Genomic DNA, 21,855 nt, shown 5'->3' on the forward strand with positions numbered 1-21,855 from the left:
CAGGAAGCAACTGTAGAATTAGAGATGAATTCACGAAGAAAATAGACGAGTCTTCATATCTTATTTTCCTTCCTGGATATTTTATATTGAGACATATGGAAAAATCTGTAAATTTTGCTTAGGTGGAGGATTCTCACTATGATGTAGGAGCTTAGGAGCTTTGGTATTTACTACATAAAAGAAAAGGAATATGAGAAAAAAAAGTGGTTTCACAAGGTCATATAAGCCTTTATAAGAATACCAAAGGATAAATTGATGTGGACAATTGTCCCTAACACCTGTAGAAAATAAAGATATGAATTTCCTTCCTCCAGTGTCAAATTGCTGACCATATTTTTGCTGGGCCACCACCCTGTTGTTTGTTGAGACATGAGGGAACTACATGTCATTCCACTTTGTATTTTGGACTTTTTCTCCACAGACATCAACTCTCTTTATCTATCTCTTTTCTGAAGAGAATTGTCTGTAAGTCCCCACTGTTCTATAACAAAAAAATAAAGTTATTTTTCCATTCACTCCTCCCATGTATTCTCCACCCTCACCCTGATTTTAAGTATTTAATTTTGCATTGTACTCATTACTATTTTAAAGCATGCTGCTTATTTATTAGTTTGCCTTACATTCTTAATGTTTTCAAAAATGTCACCATGAGACTTAATGGCTTCCCTGTTGTTTCTGGCACAGTTTCCATGACACAGCCAGGAGTGTCAAGGACTTAGAAAACACACTGATAAACTTTGACTGAATATGTGAATGGAGAATCAATGATTTAACATCAGAGAAGAATAAAGGTTCTATCTATAGCCTGTATTTCAGTTTTATCTTACAAGCTTAAAAAAGTTTCTCATTCTCAAAGTGGAAGCAGGAAGCAGCATAAGCAGTGTCACTGAAGCATAAGGTAATGGCTGTGTATGGGTTGGAGCCAAGTCAATAGAAGTAGAAATGTGAAGGTTGAGAGAATTATGAAAGGATGAAGGACATCAAAACTAATGAATTGATGGTCTTTTCCTGAGCAGTAGGAAGCACAGAAATCATTTACATCAGTGAATAAAATGATGTATTTTGTATCTTAGGGGAATCAGTTCAGTAGTTGGAAGTGAATTGGAAGAGAAAAATGGCTGCTGGCCAAGAATCCAGATAGAATATTGGTGCCCAAGTCTATGGAGCATTTCTGAAATATTCACTGAAAGAAAGTTTTGTTTCCTTCAAAATATGGACCTTGCAGTATTTAGTGCTACAAACAGACTTAAAGAAATTGATTTCTCTTGTATAAGTTTACCCATTTAAAATGTTAAAATGGTCCTAGAACATTTGTTTATATTTACAATTTATTATTTTTCAAAACTGTGCATTGTAAAGTAATATTATATTTTATTTCAAGTTTATAGATATGAAGAAATAAAAAAATAAAGAAACTACTAAATATAGTAAAAATTTGTTTCTATTTAATATACAGGTTAACAAATGTCAAGCTAACTATCTGCATTTGTACATAAGTGGATAAAAATAAGACCAATGAAATATGCATAGAAAAAGTAAGAGCAAAGGATAAGAAGCCTAACAGAAGGTCAGTATTATCATAGAAGATCTGAGTAGGGATTATAGGATACTATATATAAAAAAAAAAAACAGAAATTAAAATTCTAAGAAATGCCAGAGTGGCAAATAGGATCATGAGAGCAAAGGCATTGGTGTACACACAGCAGCAGACTTGAGCCAGAGGACTTTGTGCTGGGTGGAATCAGCTAAACATGGAAAGACAAACACTGCATGATCTCTCTTCTGATTAAAAAAAAAAACTCACAAAATAAAATGCCAAGCAAGCGCATAACTTAAAGAGTAGATAGTAAGTAATACCATTAAATGCCAAAGGAAAATTGAGGAACTAGTGATCAAATGTACAAATTTGCAGTGTATAAGCTGTACAAGTCCTAGAGGGCAAGCCTATGCACCACATTTTGGTTATTAATATTGTAAAACTGTTTTTGCTGAAACTTAAATTTTCTGCTCTCCTCTGTCTCTCTGTCTCTTCTCTCTTCTCTCTTCTCTCTTCTCTCTTCTCTCTTCTCTCTTCTCTCTTCTCTCTTCTCTCTTCTCTCTTCTCTCTCTCTCTCTCTCTCTCTCTCTCTCTCTCTCTCTCTCTCTCTCTCACACACACACACACACACACACACACACACACCACACGGAGTATATAGATCAAATGAAGATTGTGTCAGTTAACATGATCATATTAATATTTTCTCTGTGAACACCTGAATGATGTACACTCAATAATATATCAGTATAAAGCCACTTTGTATATTTAAAAATATTTTTGTTTAATTTTATATGTGTATGTATATGAGTGCACATACACATGTACCATGGGTCACATATGGAAGTCAGAAGGCAACTGTTGAGAGTTGGCTCTCTGCTTTAATTGTGGATTATGCTACTTAAATTTAGGTGTCAGATTTGTACAATAAATTGTTTTATCCCCCATTGAGCAGTTGCTGTAGCCCTTAAGTAAAACTGGGGAAAGTAATCATAATGAACCAAGGTGTCAGCTTGACCCAGCCCCCATGTACTTATGTTCCTCACAGACAGAATGGTACTGTGTTAGATTTTACTTCCCACTTAGAATCGGCTATTATATCCTTAAAGAAGCCATTGATCTCCATCTGAAACTAAAAGCAGAGATCAGTCGCTTCTTAAAGTACTTCAAAGAAGTGATGAGTGTATTAAAATGTCTTCAGTGTTGCTGAATTCACAAAAGCATTCTACATTTTGTTGAAGGAAACACTACAGCAGGTATCCACAAGGACACTCTTCTGGCTTCTGTAAATAGGGTCCATTGTAGTAATTTTGCATTGTAAATGGCTCCTTTTTGTGATCATGTATTCTACTTATAACAATGGAGACAACATGCTGCTTTGAGTTGATTTATTTTGATAACAACAGTTGGCCAAACACATTCCAAGGAGTAAACAGATATAAACAAAATGATGCCTTAGAAACAGGCTCCGACTTTGGTTCCAAATGATTATTGATCACTCAGCTCCTCTGTTTGTGTCCTCCTTGGAATTTTAAAGATCAAAAGATATGCAAGTCCATTTCTTATTTGATAGCCTGAAGTAGCACCTGTCAGATTCTTCTGGCAAATGAAAGTAAAGGATTAATGTCACTCTATGTTCATTTTTGTGAAAAGACAAAAATAACCCTTGGGATGGTTTTCTCACCAATTCCAAGAGGGTTTACTAATGATGATGAGACACTGGCAGTGGGATAACTCTTACACTGAGTTCTAATATGCCTTTGCAGCTAAGCTGTTGACTATATATGAGAAAAATAGTCTATTTCTGAAACTTCTCTTTTTCTGCAGAGACAAAAGCAGGAACCAGGAATGCTTTCTCATCCTGGTTACTAATCAAGAAACACCATACTCATTTCCATAGAAAAAAATTTAGAGTATGAAGTAATGTTAGTCTTCAGAGAGGAAACATTTACATGTTTAGCTAGGACTGTAAACGACAGATAAGGCAGAATGTGAGAAATAATGATCAGGCTTCAAAAATAACTGATGATGCAAAAAGGCAGTCTGGTATTACATATAGTGAACAAATTCAGATTGTACTTTAATGAAATGGTTTTGGCTTATTCCTTCTCTATGTATAATTGTTCTTTATGCCTTTTTCTCGTTTACAAGGGTCCGAATGTGGAGGATAAACTGTTAATCTACTCTAACTGAGCTAGGAAACATCCAGTAACACAATTATAGTGAACTTTCTGCTACGCATCTATCTGAGGCCATCTTCCCTTAGCTTGTGATGATCATCATGGTATCCATGGCCCTGTTTTCCCTGATAGGATTCTCATTTTTCAAGCATGAGGATTGGATTTGTTCTACCTACACATAGGGAAAAAGAATTCTACCCTTTGGGTCTCTTCATTATTCCAAATACATAATCTTTGACCAATTACCATTATACTTGCTAGAATTCGGTATTAAATCTACTTATTTGAACTCAACAAATTCTTTCTAATGGAAAGAGAAACCAAACTTTGATATCAATTCAGATACTGATTTATTTCACAGATGGCTATCTATACTGGCAATTCTAAGTAGCTTTTCCATTTTGTCCACTTATAAAAGGAAATGGTGAGATGCAATTTTGTTGAGAGGGAGAGAGGGAGGGAGAGACAGAGAGAGAGAGAGAGAGAGAATAAACAATAAACAAAGCCAATAGCTCTCTGTATGACATTGACTATATGCTATGTAGTAGATATTGGCTAAATGTTAGTTTTCATCTTCTTTAGTAAAACGTGTAAAATAATGAATAATATACAGTGAGCTGGTATGTGACTGTTTTGAGAATTTGACCTCCTCTACTTAAATATGTGTTTGAATGAAAATTCCAGCTATTAAATGATCCCTTTGGCCTCAATATTTTGAATAGCATAGTGTCAAAAAAAAAAAAAAAACACAAATGTTACTTATTTGAGAGGCTTGGATTATAAATAAAAGCCCATACCTTCTTCCATCGTCATTTGTTGCTTTGTCTATTGGTTAAAAATAAAAGTTTTAATGGGTCACTAGTGACAAAGCACTTGTAGGAAATAACAATTTTCATTTTACTTCCTTTATTTAAAAAGACACTTTTATTAAGAATGAGTACGATTGGGCCAGGTGTGGGGTACATGCCTTGAAGCCCAGCACTCTAGAGGTAGAGGCAGGCAGATTGCTGTGAGTGAGAGGCCAGCCTGGTCTCAAAGTGAGTCTAGGACAGCCAGGCTACACAGAGAAACCCTGTCTCGAACCCACTCCCTCAAAAAAGTGTACTCTTGTGATTTATAAATGAAAACAAGATTGTGCATGTGCCAACTTTCAGTGCTCTTTGACTCTGGAAAGCATCATTAGACATGAAATAAAATATCTATTTTAAAGAAAGTATACAGTAATTTTAAATGGAGATTGTCCACAAAAGGAAGTTGTGATCTAACAGCAAGTGCAAGCCTTTTGTGTATGTGTAGGTACTTCGAAAGCCATGTGGAGTTCAGAGGTCAACATCAAGATCATTCTCCAATTCTTTCTCTATCTTATTTTTGAGACATATTGTATCAACATGGAAATCAAGAATTTGGCTATCATGTCTGGTGAACAAATCCTTGAACTAGGATGACTGTTGCCTGCCAGTATGCCAGCTGCAGGGTGCTAGGTGCAGGATGCTGGGTATCTTAGCTGAGTTTCTCTTGCTTTCATATAAAGCACTTTATCCATTTCACATATCTATACTCTTCAAAGATTTTTGGAAACAAGAAGGCAAAATCAATCACAGGAATTGACACAATTCTCTACCATGCCCCACAACAGCCCTGCCCAAGTGGCCATGTTCCTGCCCCCTGCTCAAGTGCAGGCAACACCATACAGTAGAACAGGTAAATGAACTCAGACAGACATCCTGCTGGACCAGAGACCATCCCAGTTACCAAACTTGACAGAGGCCTCCTCTGCTCTCTCAGTGACTACCCCCATTATTTCCAGTTCTCCCTCTCCTTCCCCTTGCCATGCCCCATGACAGCCACACCAAGTTTGGCAAATAACTCATTTTTAACCAAAGGCCACAAAGGCAGAAGACCACAGAGGAAACAAAAAAATCAAGAGGGAAAAAGTGCTCATCAAATAAAGACAATTCAGAAAACGTCATCTAGACTTATAAGCACCCCAAACATGGATTCCTAGATACCACTGGAATAACACAACCAACACAGCCAGAGCCCAGAAATCCTACTACAGCAAACATTGAACATTCTGAAGATACTGAAGATGCAATATGTACATCTATCAAAGAAAGTGATAACCTAAAAGTTTGTCACATAAGACTGCCATAAACTTTGATACTCTGTGAAAAGTCCAAATGTAAAAATAATAAAAATAGAAGAAGAATAAGAAGCCCAGATCAAAGGTCCAAAAAGTATCTTTCTTGTAGTTGACAATGTTTTTATTGTGATTATTTTATAACATATACATTTATATTATTACACATGAGTAAAGTAAACTATATAGAGCAGGAAGAACCATGAGACAATCAGGAATTATATTAATGTTACATTCAGAGTGATTTGGCTATTTGTATTTGGCAAACTTGAAGTAAGCATCTTTCCTATCTTGTTGGGTCTAAATTTCTGAATGGAGATGAATATCTATCACATCTCATCTCTATTAACTTAAAATATCTATCTTTACCTAAAAATATCTGAACCTCTAACGCAGTAAACTTAATTTAAAGACTACACTACTGGGTCTTCAAACCAATCAGAGACTTGAGAAGTGATAAAACTTAAATACCTGAGCTTCCAAAATGAAAAAATGACCGAGACAGTTTACTACCTGAACAGTCACCCCAAACTCTCTATAACATTGGAGCATCATATTCAGCCTTCTGGTCAAATATATCTGACAGACATATTTGCGAGGCAGGAACTATTGAGGACTTGCTTACCTTGTCAGCTTTAAATGCTCTGTACATCATGCACACCTCATACCACCACAATGTTAATGTGTAATGTGTAATGCTTGTGAGAAATTATGTTTTCAAAACAAAAGAACTGGACACTGATGCTGGATCAGACCTAACAGGATTCATTCCTCTCAGCAAGCTGGATGCTGACATCCTGCATCCTCCATGTTCCAGCCCCAGGTGCCTCAGTTGCTGTTACCCATCAGAACAGGACAGTCTCCAGGACAGCATTATAGAAAGCTTCTGATCCCGATTGGTCCACCAGTTCAGACTGTCCCACATAGGACTCCTATTAAGCTTAGAATTTCATAACTTTTGAAAATTTGATCACAAATGCTATTCCTGGCTTAGTTGACCATTTTCCCAAGGGGGGGGGGAGGAGTAGCCCTTCAAAGGAATTACTTGCCCTAAATCAACCTGAAGAAATCTTAAGAGAATGATGTCCCTTTCCTCTAAGGGGCGTTGGATAGGTTTCTCTTTACTCTCTTGGTCTCCAGATGCTTATTTTCATTCGGAGTTGGTTTTAAATATTATTGGTATTGGTATTTAAGTATTTTACAGAGAGGAAACTAGGTTTGACTGAGGGACATATCTCTTTTCTGAAAAATATCTTAATGAAAATCATGGAAGAAAATTTTCATAACCTAAAGAAGGACATGCCTATAATTAATTGTACAAGAAGAATACAGAACACAAAATAGGTTAGACAAGAAAAGAAATGTCTGCTCACCATATAATAATAAAAACACTAAACATACAGAACAAACAAACAGCACACTAAAAGCTGCAAGAATAAAAGGTCAAGTAACATATAAAGTCAGATCTATGGTCCACAGATTCAATTAAGTAGGGCTCCTAAAGGCTCAGAGACTGAAGCGGCAATCACAGAGCCTATATGTGTCTGAGCTAAGTCCTCGGCATTCATATATGTTATGACTGTGTAGCTTAGTGTTTTGTGGAATTCCAGTGGTGGGGGAGGGAGATTTGTTTGGGACTTTTTTTCCTGCTCTTGGGACCTTTTCCTCCTACTGGACTTCCTTGTTCAGCTTTGATATGAAGCTTTGTTTCTAGTCTTATTGTACCCTGTTATGCTATGTTCAGTTGATACCCCTGGGAGGCTTGCTCTTTTCTGAGTTCCGGAAACAAGGGAAGAGTGGATCTGGGGGAGAGGGGAGAGAGGAGGAGGGCTGGGAAGCTTCAGTGAGGATGTAGTGTAACAGAGAATAACAATAATAAAGTAATACTAAAAGCAAACAAATTCAAAAAGTAAGAATGAAATCATAATAAATTACTTCTTATCTGGAAAAAGAAATCTCAACACAAGCCATCCACAATCTTACTGTAATTTCTTGTTACCTACTCCAAATACAAATCGGATATTCCAGTTGGTTTTACTCCCGTATTTCAGTTTTTCTGAAGTCACAAACTGATAGATGAACATCTCAAAGCCTCATACGGTGTTTATATCTCCACTTAGTGTCTAAGAAACCACTGATGTACTGTTATTGAAGACAACAAAGAATTTACAAACTTACATCAAGAAGATTTTTACTGAGCTGGGGAACAGAAGCACAACTGTTTCTAAAACAATGTTTTGCTCTGAATACCTTTCTATTTTACTGTGTGTGCTATATATCATGTATGCATGCATGTGCACATAAGTGTGTGGGTACACATATCCCGAACTGCATGGGCAAAAGTTAAAGAAGCATATCTTGTATCTTCTTCTACCAATCACCACTTTGCTTCTCTCTGAGAAAGTCTCTCAGTAAACCTGAATGAAGCTGGCCATTGCAGGTAGTGTGGCTGGCCATTAAAGCTACCATAATTTATTATTCTCAACACTGGCCTTGTAGAGACAAAAGGTCATGCCAGCTTCATTTGAATATTGGAGATTCAAACTCAGGTCCTCAAGCTTTCACAGTGAATGTTCTTAGTCATTGTGTCATGTCTCCATGCTTTCCTGACTATGACATAAATCGTATCTTATATATACATACTCTATGCTTAATAATGCAATACTACATGTTATCCAATGTCTAATCTTCTATAATCATTAATTGCAGTGTGAATTCATTCTCCTTACATCGGCCTTCTGAGTTTCTTACCTATGTATTAATAAAACAAGACAAGAGACACAATATGGCACCACAAAATTGAGACATATTACAAAAATGTGTATGTGGGTCTATGTCAATGGCAAACAAGTACTCTTTGAAGGATAGGCTATGATCAAAGAATAAATATTCTCTCCTCTCCATAGATAAAATTGAGGGAAAGAACAAATCAATGATGCTAAAAGACCAACTTCATTATGCAGTCTTAAGTTACACATACATACATACACACACACACACACACACACACACACACAGTTTTGTCTCTCATTAGAATTTGAGCACTTCAGTGTCTCAGTGATATTTGAGTGTGTCTGGTCCTTTGTTCATATCCTACTGAGACTATACAAACAACACCTCATTAGATTGGGATTGAATCATATCACCAAGTATTGATAATGTCACTATGATCTTTGACTATTACGTTCTAAATAGTTTAGTTTGAGAACTAAAACAACTGGTTTTTAAAATAAGTTTAATGAAGTTATGTAGTATAATTTTTGTTATTTTCATTTGGTAATTTTGGGGTTCTCTATTAGTGAGTTTTGGGGAACCTAATCTATATCTGAAAAAAAAAACATCAAAGTATACACACAATAGTACTGTTTCTATCTCTCAAGCACATTACCACATAAAGAACTTATAAGGTAAATTTCTTTGAAAATGTATAGCTTTTAAATCAATAAAATTCTCTCTGGAGTGATTGTATACATGCCTAAGCGTATAATTTCATCTCTTTATTATAAGCCATAAGGTTTTCACAGGGAATTGACAGGCTGGTGGAAATGCTCTGGTCTTACCTCCATCCTTCCTCTCACCAGAATTCTCTCAGACTCCCATAATTCTGTTCACTTTGTTACCACTCTTTCTGACATTTCTGCCCTTGTATCCTCTGTGGCTCTATAAGTGTGCTGCTTCTTTCAGTTATGTAACTCAAATTCTAAACATATTGCTCCTACATTGGCTTAACAGATCTCTAAAATTAACCCAACTGTCCACCTATGGAAGATGGTGGACTGGTGCACTTTACATAAATAGCATAATGTAAAACAAATCCCTCATTATTTCCTCTTTCCTATTTCAGGACTGTCTCTCTATAGCTTTTTATGTTTTCTCAATAGAAAAATTTAAGCATATGCACATTAGAGATTTTTTAATCAAATTAAATTGTCCAATTTGTTTCTCTGTATATCCTTTTTTACTTAAGGACACATACTGGATATTGTCCATACCACACAGTATTTTACCAGTCAATTATATTTCTCTCAAAACACTCATGTTATTGCTTATATATTTGCTTTGTACCAGGCAATTTCTTTTCTTTGAATACAGAGATTAACATATGTAACTATGTAAATGGAATGTAAAGAAGGGTGGCTGACAGAGGAATACCCAACTTTCAGTTATTGAATAAATGCAGTGGATTTCATTTTGACTTGTTAATGTGTGGTTATCTCATTAAAATGCTTATAACATTCACACCAATATTCCTATTCGTAATTTTTAAGCTTTATATGAAACACATCATTCACAATAGACTGTGAGACAAAGTATATTTTACACACTATAGAGAACCTTGAGCACTGCAACATTAAGGGAGAAGGAAAATGAGAAAGCCATCTCTAACATCCTGTTGCAGAGGACTCACATGCATGACACCAGCTTTGCCCTTTTGAAAATTTCTAGCTGACCTTTAGAGAGGATGAGCTTCTGGAGCCCAGCAGGAAGAAAAGAAAGTCTTTCCAATACCGTGACCAATTTTGAACAAAGGAAAACTCATCTAACACTAAAAAATATGTCCTTGGCTTGCTTAACAACTGTTAATTTTAAGCTTATGAATAGGAATGACATTTTAAAAACTACTTATTCAAATGAATGTGTGTAATCACTTTAGCTGTCTCAATCTGCTATTTAGTAGTTATAGTTTGATCAAGCCTCTGTTTTCTTGTCTGTAATCTGACCGTAGTCTTAGGGAGCCACGTAGCACAGAATCAATGCCAGGATGGAATAGAGAATGAAATAGAAAAGTTAACAAGTACACACTCTGCCAGATAGTACAGCGCAAGGGGAGGCACTAGCTGCATAATCCAGGGGCAGGAGTTTGGCTGGCTGCTGCTGACACCTCCTTTTTTTTTTTTATCAGTTGCTCTCTTATTTACAAATGGGATGTGAGGAATGATGCTTGCAGAAGCTTCGTTTCTTCAGGTTTCTGAAGTTCTTGGCAGCAACCCCACCATGGTTTAGACCCTCTTAACCTCTTGGCTGTATGATGCCTCTTTGAACTTCATTGCAACTTTTCATAGCACATTCCCTACTATGACATGCACAGTTTTTCAACAACTAATCAAAAATTCCATTCCTCTCAAAATAGAAATTTCTTAACAACAACTAAGACAACGATGGAGCGTCTGGCAAGAAAGCCAACGCTATAAAGATAAGAGGTGAGTTACGAGATGGCAGGAACACTGTGGTCCAGGCAGAGAGAAACAAAGAAAAGCAGTATAAGTAAAAGCAGGGAACTGAAGAATTTAAATTGTTAAATCAAATGGAAGCCTTCAGCACAGAACGAATTACTAATAACATGTCTGACTTTTTAATATAAGATAAAGTATGTTAAGAAGGATTTTAAAGGATTTATGATAGATTAGACCGTACTATGTTGCTGTAATAGATTACCTGAAAGTAATTATGAAAAGATGTTCATATTTGTTTCTTTATAGAGAGTAGGAAGTCTGAACAAGGCACAACAATCTACTGAGATCTTAGTAAAGACTGTGTGTTGCTTGAACATAGGGTAAATAGCAGACAGACAGGCAAGGATCTGAATGAAGAAGAGAAAGATCATGTTATTTGTATTGACTGTATAATGAGCTACTTTTCTTCTCGGAGAACCAAAACCCACTCACAGTAGCTTCTACACTGACTCAGCCTGTGGGTGGCAAACCCTTTGGTGGTTGGGTGACCCTCCTACAGGGGTCCCCATCAGAAAACCATCATAAAATGCATATATTTACATTGTGATCAACAATGTCATTTTTGTAGAAAAAATTAATAATTTTATGGGTGTGGATCACGGCAAACTCTTTGGTGGTTGAATGGCCCTACTACAGGGGTCCCCATCAGAAAACCATCATAATAACAGTAGCAAAATTACAGTTATTTTGTAGAAAAAAAGTAATAATTTTATGGGTGTGGATCAGGATAGCATGAGGAACTGTATTGAATTGTCACAGCCATAGAAAGGTTAAGAGGCACTGTTGGGCTACCAAGAAGAGACTTGATACCCTATGAGCATATAAAGGGGGAGGAAGTCCCCCTCAGGCACCATCATAGGAGAGGGGAGTAAGGGGAAAATGGGAGGGAGGGAAGAATGGGAGGATACAAGGGATGGGATAACCATTGAGATGTAACAAGAATAAATTAATTTATAAAATATATAAAAAAAAAAAGAGGCACTGCTGTAGAAGGACATAGATCTATTCCTGAGGTCTGTTCCCATGATCCTTGAATCTCTAAGTGAACTCCAATTTTCAGCCCTAACATCTTAGGGACTGACTTCTGCCATGGTATTGGTGTCATGTTCAAACTATGACATATTATGAATTATTTAGAGTGTACTAAGAAAATAAAAGCAAGACATTACAAATAAGCTGATGTTAGAGCTCATTATGCAAGTTTAACTAGGGAAATGACACAATCAGCTTCGAGTTTCTTTTGAACGCCACCTTTCGAGAGTTTCAGTGCATAAAGAGTTTTGTTGAGTTGAACTTCTCCTGAGGAGGTGTAGCATAGCAGTAATGTAGAGTGGATCTAAGCATTGACTCATGACTAAGAAGCAAAGTCAGGTCATGAGAAGGCTAGGGTTCTAAAAGGCACCCAAGATGAACACTTCCAACAACTCAAAGATCTTCTGTCTGGTCCCACTTCTTAAAAGCTTTATTCTCTCCCGTGTTTACGCAGAAGGTAAACCATTCAACATCTAGGCCTTTGATTGACAGTAAGGGTCCAAATGACAGGAAAGCAAACAAAAGCACAAACCGTCCTTCTAAATGAGGCTTAAACCACAATGCATTTCTTCCCCCCCACACCCCCACTTTCTCCCTTTGAAGCATGGAAACACCTTTTTAAGGTCTGAGAGAATAACAACAGCAGAAGCAGACTGGAAATCACAGCTGCTGATGAGGAAGAGAATTGCAAAGAAAAATAGAGAAAGACAAACATTGCACTTTGCTCTGGGAGTCCACCGGCAGCCACACCCTAGAAACTGAGATAGGAGAGGAGAGACAAGTTTGTTTGTTTGTTTGTTTGTTTTTAAATGATAAAACCTGGTATCTAGGAAAGCATATCCCAAAGAAAACGAGAAATAAAGAAACAGAGAGACTTGTGCTTTTGTGATGAGGAACTCAGAAAGCAAAATAGGTCCCACAGTGTTGTCTGATGGAAGCACTGGCTGTGGAGGTGCTTTTAGTTAAGACAAGGTCATTCATTATTTCTTAAAGGGATATTTAGACTTCCAACTTCCTTAGCATATTTTCAAGAGACTCAGGTTTCTTCAGGGTGGTCCCTGGACAGTTAAGTTACAAGGTTCTTATAAGGAGGGGACAATAGTAATACTCTAATCTTCAGGACAGATCAGAGTGATACATCTACATCCAGAGTCAGAAGTAGAACTTAGAGTATTCTCTCTCTCTCCTCTCTCCTCTCCTCTCTCTCTCTCTCTCTCTCTCTCTCTCTCTCTCTCTCTCTCTCTCTCTCTCTCTCTCTCTCTCTCTCCCCCCTCTCTCTTCTCTCCTCTCTCCTCTCTCCTCTCTCCTCTCTCCCTCTCTCTCTCCCTCTCCCTCCCTCTCTCTCTCTCTCTCTCTCTGTTTTTACTTATGCAGTTCTCATCCATGCATGCAAGGATTCTTTATCATGCCCACCCATCACTTCTACCACCCATGAATCCACAGGAAGCCCCTTTAAATCTCCTACCCAACTTCATGCCACCTTATTTATTACTCAGTTATGTATCTCTCTTAGTCTGGTTAGTGCTGACCATATGTACATGCATGGGAAATTGACTGGGTTATGGTGAATCTACCACCAGCCACCTTCTTCAGGAAAAGCACTCCCCCTACCCTTGTAGCAGCCAACTACCAATAGCTCTTTCAAATATTAATATCAACTATCAATAGTCTTTCAAAAGGGACTCAATAGCACCTCTTCCCTCAATGACAGAACTTTGCACAGGTGTATATTTTTTCTTCTGCAGGTAATCACAGCAGCTGTGGTTTCATGTATGCACCAGCCAGTAGGGCATGATTTCAGAAAGTTTCTCCGCATACTCCAGACTGTATTACTTCTGCCTCCTCTTCCATGGGATTACCTAGGCCTGAGGTCAAGAACTTATCAATACAATTTAAATTCTAAATATGATTACTCTACATGTCACCTAGGTGCACAGAACTACTTATCAAACAAAAAGCTAAGTGAATTCAGGTATCTTTTTCTTATTCCCAAATGGCAACAGCTGAATTGTTTCTTTTAGAATGAACAGAAAGAGTTAGGACACAGGCCTGTAGATTATGAACATTTTGTTACTAAACACATTTGTGCTAATCAGTGATACTTTTGTTATTAAGTATTTATGATGTACCTGCTTAAGAACACAGGGAAAATTCCTAATGAATGACACATATCGAATGATATTTCAGTAGCACTTGTTAGTGGTGATACTAGATATATTGTTATAGGTGATTCTTATAGACAAGGGGAAATTATTATTATTATAGTATAAAGGAAGAAAGAGAAGGCTTGGGCATAATGACATTAAGCAATGGTCATGAGAAGGACCTGGCTTGAATTCCAGTTGCCTCTGAGGATCTATCTGAATGGTTACTACCTCTTGCTTCCTCCAGATCTAAGATACAGTATTGCTTGCCTATTCTTGCCTATTCTACAACTCAGTCAAGACACTGGATCACATAGACACCAGCACTGTACTAGTTGTCAGCATAATCTGTGGTGAAGAATACACATTTTTTGAACTTCTGGTCACTTAATATGGTGGCAAGATCCTGGTAGTATAAAAAAAAAAGTTCAAGGGAAATAAAACCAAGAAGAATAGTTGTAGTGATTCCATTGTAGCAAAATGGATTTGCTGTCCATTGGGAAAAATAAAAATAATTAAAAGTAATGTGAATTAAACTGACCTGAAAAGTAATGAGATAATAATTTTTCTAGCTGTGTGTTTGAACACTGGGTTTGTAATTTTATCCTCCAATGCTTCTGAGTATTCACTCACATTTATCGATTGCTGGCAACAGTCATCATTAACAACAACAACAAAAATAATCTGGAAGCTAGAAAACTTAGTACTTCTGGAAAAAAGAGGGAATTATATAGCCAGGCCCTTTCTGTTTTCATCATAGATAAATCTCATTTTCTATATTTTTAGTACTTACTGTACAAATAATTAATGTAAGATAGTATGATGATGTGCTTTCTATTGACTATAAGCATATTTAGAACTTCATAATATGCCCTTATTTTTGTCCAATGTGATAGACAACTTTTACTGGACATGATGTTGTCTTTGAATATTAACATGTAGAGATCTACATAAGTTGACTATAACCTACTTTTGTTAATTCAAATCTTCTAAATGACACTATTTATTCACCCATGCATGGATGGCTGCATACATCGGTTCAGATATTTGATAAATGCTTTCCAGGTTTCTGACCCATTTCTGACCTGGTTCTATGCCCAAAGGATATAGAAATGCCAAGCACAGTCCACAACATCTCTATGAGGAGACAGAACACAAAAGCATGGTTTCAATTCAACATGACAGATTGGGTAAGTAAACAGGAGGAAGTTGCCACGTTGAGACTGGAAAAAACTCAGTTCAGGCTGTAGCCACAGATCCCCTGTAAGCCAGCTTTTGCTGGACTCTCTTTTTTATGGTGAAGGACAGAAAGAAGGTTGATGTGATCCTACGTATCCTTGCTCATACCTCAACACATCCATATGTGCCAGAATGCCAACATGAGTGGTGACACTAAAACATTTAAGAACTATAAAATTACTAGATCACTATTAATTTGAAGCACATGCTTTCTGGTGAGTTATCTCACCACATGTGACATGAGACAGAGGTGAGGGTCAAAGTGAGAAATGAGCAAAAATCAAACCATGATTTTGCACCAATACACCCTCTACAAGGTAGCAACTCCCAAATTGGTATCAATTGTCATCATGGGTACAATGACATATTATACTCTGAAATGTGTATATATATATAAATACTCTGAGTTATGGAAAAGGAACATGAAATAATGGGAAGACCATTTTTTCTTTTTAGCTCTGGCAAAATTTTTTTATTTGAAAAGGAGAACAAATAAGACATTAAATGAGAATACGAGAACATATGAGACATATTTTGGCTCGGCTTGCCCTCAATTTAGAATATTATATCTTCTCAAATACAGCTTATTACCTTACAGACTCTTGCTGTTAATTTTGTAGCAGGGACTGAAGAATTAGGAATATGTCACTTCAATATATTTAAGTCAAAGGAAACCTGTGCTCTTTGTTTCAACAGCTGTTAAAGAGTAAAAATTTTATGTAAGGAGGATTACACACTTAGAGTGCAGAAGAAAATACCATTTCAGAGGTCTGGAGTATTTTTAACTTAAGCAAATTTCAACACATCTTCAAATATTTATGACAAGAGGCTAGTATTTTTATTCTCCTAAGACAAAGAGAAAAGGTGTTGATTTTTTCTTTTCTTTTCTTTCTTTCTTTGTTTTTTTTTTTTTTTAATTTATTTTTGCCTTACTGTGTATTTTCTCTTGACAAAAGTTTCTTTTCATTGGCTTAATAAGCTGAACAAATGGTGCTTTCAATCTTGGGTAATTTAGTCTAAGTATCTGTCATTTCCTAGGATTAGTGCCAGATGGACCCTTGGAACGTCAGTAGGAATTCACTTCTGTAAGAGACGGTACAAATCCAGGCTTGGTCACAGGTGGAAGAAACCTGGTGGATAAGAGAGGCTCCTGCTCAGCAAGAGTCCGACTGGCGTGGCTTTCTTCTGAGCATACAGGATCAGAGCTGTCCTCTCTAATCAAGTGCAGCAAGACAGGAGCCAGATGCTGGTCTGTGTCTCCAGTAGAGTGACTGCACCATACCATGAGTGAGCTCTGACTGTCCCTAGTGCTGTCCCTAATTAGATCCTTCACAAGAAGGCTCCTTATGCATGACCATTTTGAAGATGAAGGAAGGGCTCTAAAGGCAATGAACCGAGATAGCCACCTTTTAAAAAGTAGAAACATTAAATTTAATCCAAATCCCTCTGAGGTCGAACCAGTGCAGCCTCCCCTGAATTTAGGAGATGACAATAATTTACAAATTTAGGGCTTTACCTTTCACAAAAAAAATTTTTTTGAGACAAGGTCTCTCTGTGTTAGTCTTGGCCATCCCGGACTCCTCAAACTCATAGCTATCTGCCTGCCTTTGCCTCCTGATGGCACAAGCAGATGGTCATTGAAGCTGCCTAAGTCACTGTGCTGCACTTGCATATGGAAATTTCTGAGACACAGCCATTAGAATTTTACTACCATCACCTTGCTCATTTTATCACCAGTGCTTAGAACTGATATGCAGACCGCCCCCCCCCGCCACCACTCTCCAGTGCCTAAAGAATAAATCAAGGAATATCTCATAATTTGCCATCTGATTCTCCAGCCCAATTTGTTTCCGCAGCCTGGAAGCAATAGTGAATAACATTAAGAGTGCAGTGTCTAAATCCTATGGAGTATTGTCTTCTTATACCCTAAGTTAAAGTAAATTTCCTGCTTGATGTTCTGTGCTATTGATTTGACCACCTGTGGAAAGCCCAGCTATAGGTCAAGACCTATTCTCAGGTTCAACTTAACAGAGAAGTCTTATCTTATTTTCCAATCGAAACTGTCCTCACACAACACTGCAGATTCCTCTCCTCGCGTCTTGCTTCAGTTTTTTGGGACAGGCTTTCTTTGTGTAGGCTTGGCTGTCCTGAGCTGGTTTTATAGAGCAGGCTGGCCTTGAACTCACAGTGATCTGCCCACCTCTGCCCCCCTGAGTGCTGGGATTACAGGCCCGTGACACTGCATCCGGAGACATTGCACATCCTTATTCTTTCCTTTTCTTTTTCCCCTTTCTTTATTTCTTCCTTCATTTCTCTCTTTCTTATTTTCCTTATTTGTTTGTTTGTGTGTTTTCATGAAGTCTAGCTTTGTTTCCTGAGATGCTATCAAACTCATGGGCCCAAGTAATTCACATGCATTGGATATACTAGTTGTGGGTTTGAAGTTCTGTTCCAGTGCCATTCCTGGTGTCTATGTATATTTTGATTTTGCCATTCAGTTAATAAAATCATATTCTGATTAGTTTCAACATGTTTTCTTTCTGCATGCATCAGCAATACCTTGAGAACAGTATTCTCGTTGTCTTCTTCATGTTCCTCTATGATTTTATGTACCAGTAACACAGCATATGTTTAGCAGATATTCGACATGTCAGTTTTCCTGGAGTACAAGGCAGCAGAGATTACTCTACCCTCACTGCGCATCTGCCTTCTATCCTTTTAGAGGTCTGTTTTATCATCTCAGATCCACCTTTCCACACACAAGGTTTTCAATTCTATGATTTACAAGGCTTGGTAATCACGTTGTTATTTTCTTTTACATAACTCTGAAACACATAGTAAAGTCACAGACCAGCAACCCTATGACAGTTTATGAAGACTGCAAAGGAAGAGGAAGAAAATATCTAATCCAAAAATTCACAATAGAAGCAGTTTAAAGTTTTTAATTAAAAATATTATTTTATATTATGTCAGAAATCTACAAATTTATATAAAAAACTTTTGCCTGTATTTTTGACTTTCACTTAACAGATCATTTTACATGCTTGAAGAAATTTGTTTCAATAAAATGTTTAAATGTTTGAAAAGGGCCAAAGGATTACATTTTCTATGAATATAAATAAATAGTGAGACACGCAGTGTAATTAAGAACTATGAGAAACAACATGACTGACATAACTAAAATCATATTACTAATCAGCTATGTTCTGCGTGGCAGAGACATGAGGAGTGCATGTGTCTAATATGGACAGTTGCAATGAACACAGTACAGGTGGGTTCTAAACACAAATGAATGCTCTGAATTTCTTATACTCCCATGTGAAAATAATTTTTAAAAAGTTTCCTATTTTAAAAAAGAGCTCTGGGAGTTTTGTGGAAGAGTGGGAGGAAGGAGAGAGGGAGTTGGGGGGGGTCAAGGACACCACAAGAATGCCTACAGAGTAAACTAAGTTGGGCACATGGGGGCTCACATAGACTGAGCCACCAACCAAAGAGCATGCTTGGGCCAGACCTAGACCAAATGCTATAATCACAGGTTTGTGCCACAATATCTGAATAGATACTTATAATATTAGCAGGAGTTATTTATGTGTGGGGCTCAATGTGAGCATGCTCTCTGTTAGGACTACTAAATGTTGAGACTTGGTGACGACGTGTGAATACTTGATTTGATGGCACCTGCAGATGGTGGAGGTTGTTGACAGAAATGCCACAGCCTCATCCATTGGTGTTGCCCTGGTGACCGGAACCGGCCACACGGCATGTGCTTGACTGTATAGGCCAAGGGCAATAGCCAGCTCACCTAACCAACAGGGGTCAGTGTTTAGGCTTGGCTGGAACATGCCAAGTACTACTGAGGCCTCAGGAGGGCCTGGGATTGGTGGCATGAACAACCGTGGCAGGAGCGACTGATGTGAAGGTTCAAGTAGCCCTGTATTTTAGCTGAGACGATTGGTGGATTAGTAGGTGCATCTGGACCTGGATGCTGACATGTTTCCACTCAGAGGTGTCTCTAGGAAAATTTAAAAGAAAAAAAAAGAAGGAAAAGAAGAAAAAATGGAGAGGGAGAAAGGGGGATGGGGAGAGAGAGGGAGAGGGAGGGAAGAAAAACTGTAGGCAATCAAGCAATACACACCGGGTTCGCTGACTGCTCTTTTCTTACTGTTAGAAGTGGCTGTAGTAGCCCTACCCCAAACACTGTGGCATCCTCAGTGATGATACCTGAAGATGATGCCCGTTGACCATCAGAGCTTCTGTAGCCCTCCTGGTAGACAACGCAGGGAATGACATTCTGCCCCCATGTGACTCACACTGACAGTTCTCACCACTGCCTCTGAGACTAGCCATATCCAGATGTCACAGCTATGAGAGCATCCCTGACAATCTATGTGCCATAAATGTAAACTAGATGCTTAGGGTTCTTGTGTAGTTCCCCAAAATATGGTGAGCGGGGGGCAGGAGGTACTAGCTTACCTCCTGATTGTCTCAATTGGCAGAGAACTTGCATGATTGGCTTCCCCGTAAACTCGGAACAGAGTCAGCCTGGCTGAAGGAAGGTGGTTCTCATGTGAGACTGCCCTTGTAGGATATTCTGTATTATTCTTCTTTCTTAGCTGTCTGTTCTCTCCACAGCATTACTAAATATCTAAAGTGGACTCTGAGTTCTCCGGAAACTCTTCCCTTTATGATTAGCAGTCTGTGATGGCTTCTGACTACCCTCAAGTAAAAGCTTTTCTTTTGCAGCAAAGAAGGCTGGGATATCCTCCCTGCTATCTTAAAAATGTCTTACTGCTTATTTTATGATACTTTTTATTTTAAAAGTCAATAAAATCCTCAGTAGCTGGTTTTTATGGATGAGTTGATGGTTCTTTTTGCTACCTGTGAAATATTTTCCTTTTCTCTTTTTTCTTGCTTGCTTGCTTCCTTTGTTCCTTCCATCATTCCTTCCTTCCTTCCTTTTTTTTCCCTTCCTTTATAAAAATCAGTATACTGTGGCCTGAACCCAGGTTCTCATCCATGCAAGCCAAGAGCTGTACACCAAACCGTATCTTCAGCCCTACCTGACCTATGTTTTGTGAAAAAGTCTAAGTTCCTAAATTGTCCTGATACTGGTAAGCCTCCTGTCTCAGCTTTGCAAGTAATTTGGGTCATATGTCTGGGATACTAGGCTTGTTTATATACACGTTTTTCTTTTTGAGTCTAGGTAACTTCACAACAATCACGAAACAGATACCTAAGTCCGCAATGGTTTATATTCTATAAAGATAACACAAATAAAAATAGGTCTATAATTATGTCTATAACAGACATAAAAACAAACAAACATAGAACTAGAGTAAAATTTTGAAGTGGGTTTACTGATCTATCAACAAAATCTCACAATCTGCAAACTTTATAAGAATTGGTTAGTGACAACCCAAAAACTATCCAGCCATTGGAAAGAGCAAGCAATGATACATTATATCATAATTACATATATGACTATGGCAATGAGATGGTAGGGCAGTTATCTGTCTGGGTATGTCAATGAAGGTGTTTTCACATGTGGATAACTGTTAGGAGAGACTAAAATAAAGGTGTTATCCTAAAACCTCGGGACAGCCTTCATCAAGTACTTGGAAGTTCTTAGAAGAAGAATTGTATCCGAAGGGAGAAACCCTTTTACCTCCACAATTCTCCAGCTTCACGACTCAGTGTTAGTTCTTCACTGAGTTTCCAGCCTGACAGCCTTCTTGGCCAGGGAAAGATCCATATGTATTAGAGCTAATTTCCTGAAGTTGTTCTTTCTTATATGTACATCATATATAATTCTTTGTGGTGTAGAAGGGTATCTATAGATAGATAACACATATACTTTTGGTTTTCTCTTTTAGATTATCATTATCCTTCTAGAGAAAAAATTTTTAAAGAATTTTAGAAATGGAAAATAGAAACTATTGTTTTGATGTATTAACTCTGTTGTACAACCTTCAGCTTATTCTATTTTGATTATTATACTTACGCAAACGGAGACAGTTTGTATGTGCGCATATATGTGCAGGTGTATACACACATGTATGTATGTTTTAATTTTAGAATTTTATTTCAAATTTATAGAAGCAATCCTTTGTTTTAAAAACAACAAACAACTAAAAAAAATCCAATTCCTTCATGATGCACTGTCAGTGGCCATCAGCAATCAATTTTCAGATAATCTGCTTAAGGATTAGAAGGATTAGTCAGTCCTTCTTATTAATCACCCCTTCAGCTTTAAATCACTTAAATGTAAAATGTAGTTCAGTAAAAATCTGCTCTAGTGGACTAGAGATGGGTTTTTTGTATCATTTTAAAAAATAAGCAAGAAAGCATT

General features: G+C 37.5%; 1 long non-coding RNA gene across 3 annotated transcripts in view; it reads right to left on the reverse strand.

Moving 5' to 3' along the window:
• Positions 1 to 2,951: 2,951 nt before the first annotated feature.
• LOC311582622 overlaps positions 2,952 to 21,855 on the reverse strand; it is a 104,528-nt gene continuing 85,624 nt past the window's right edge. For all 3 annotated transcript variants that reach the window (XR_014774173.1, XR_014774174.1, XR_014774175.1), the window contains one exon: positions 2,952 to 3,136. This is a non-coding gene — a long non-coding RNA (uncharacterized lncRNA). The remainder of the gene's footprint in view (positions 3,137 to 21,855) is intronic.

This window comes from Acomys minous (genome assembly GCF_964271855.1).
Source record: "Acomys minous genome assembly, chromosome: 14".
NCBI lineage: Eukaryota > Metazoa > Chordata > Mammalia > Rodentia > Muridae > Acomys > Acomys minous.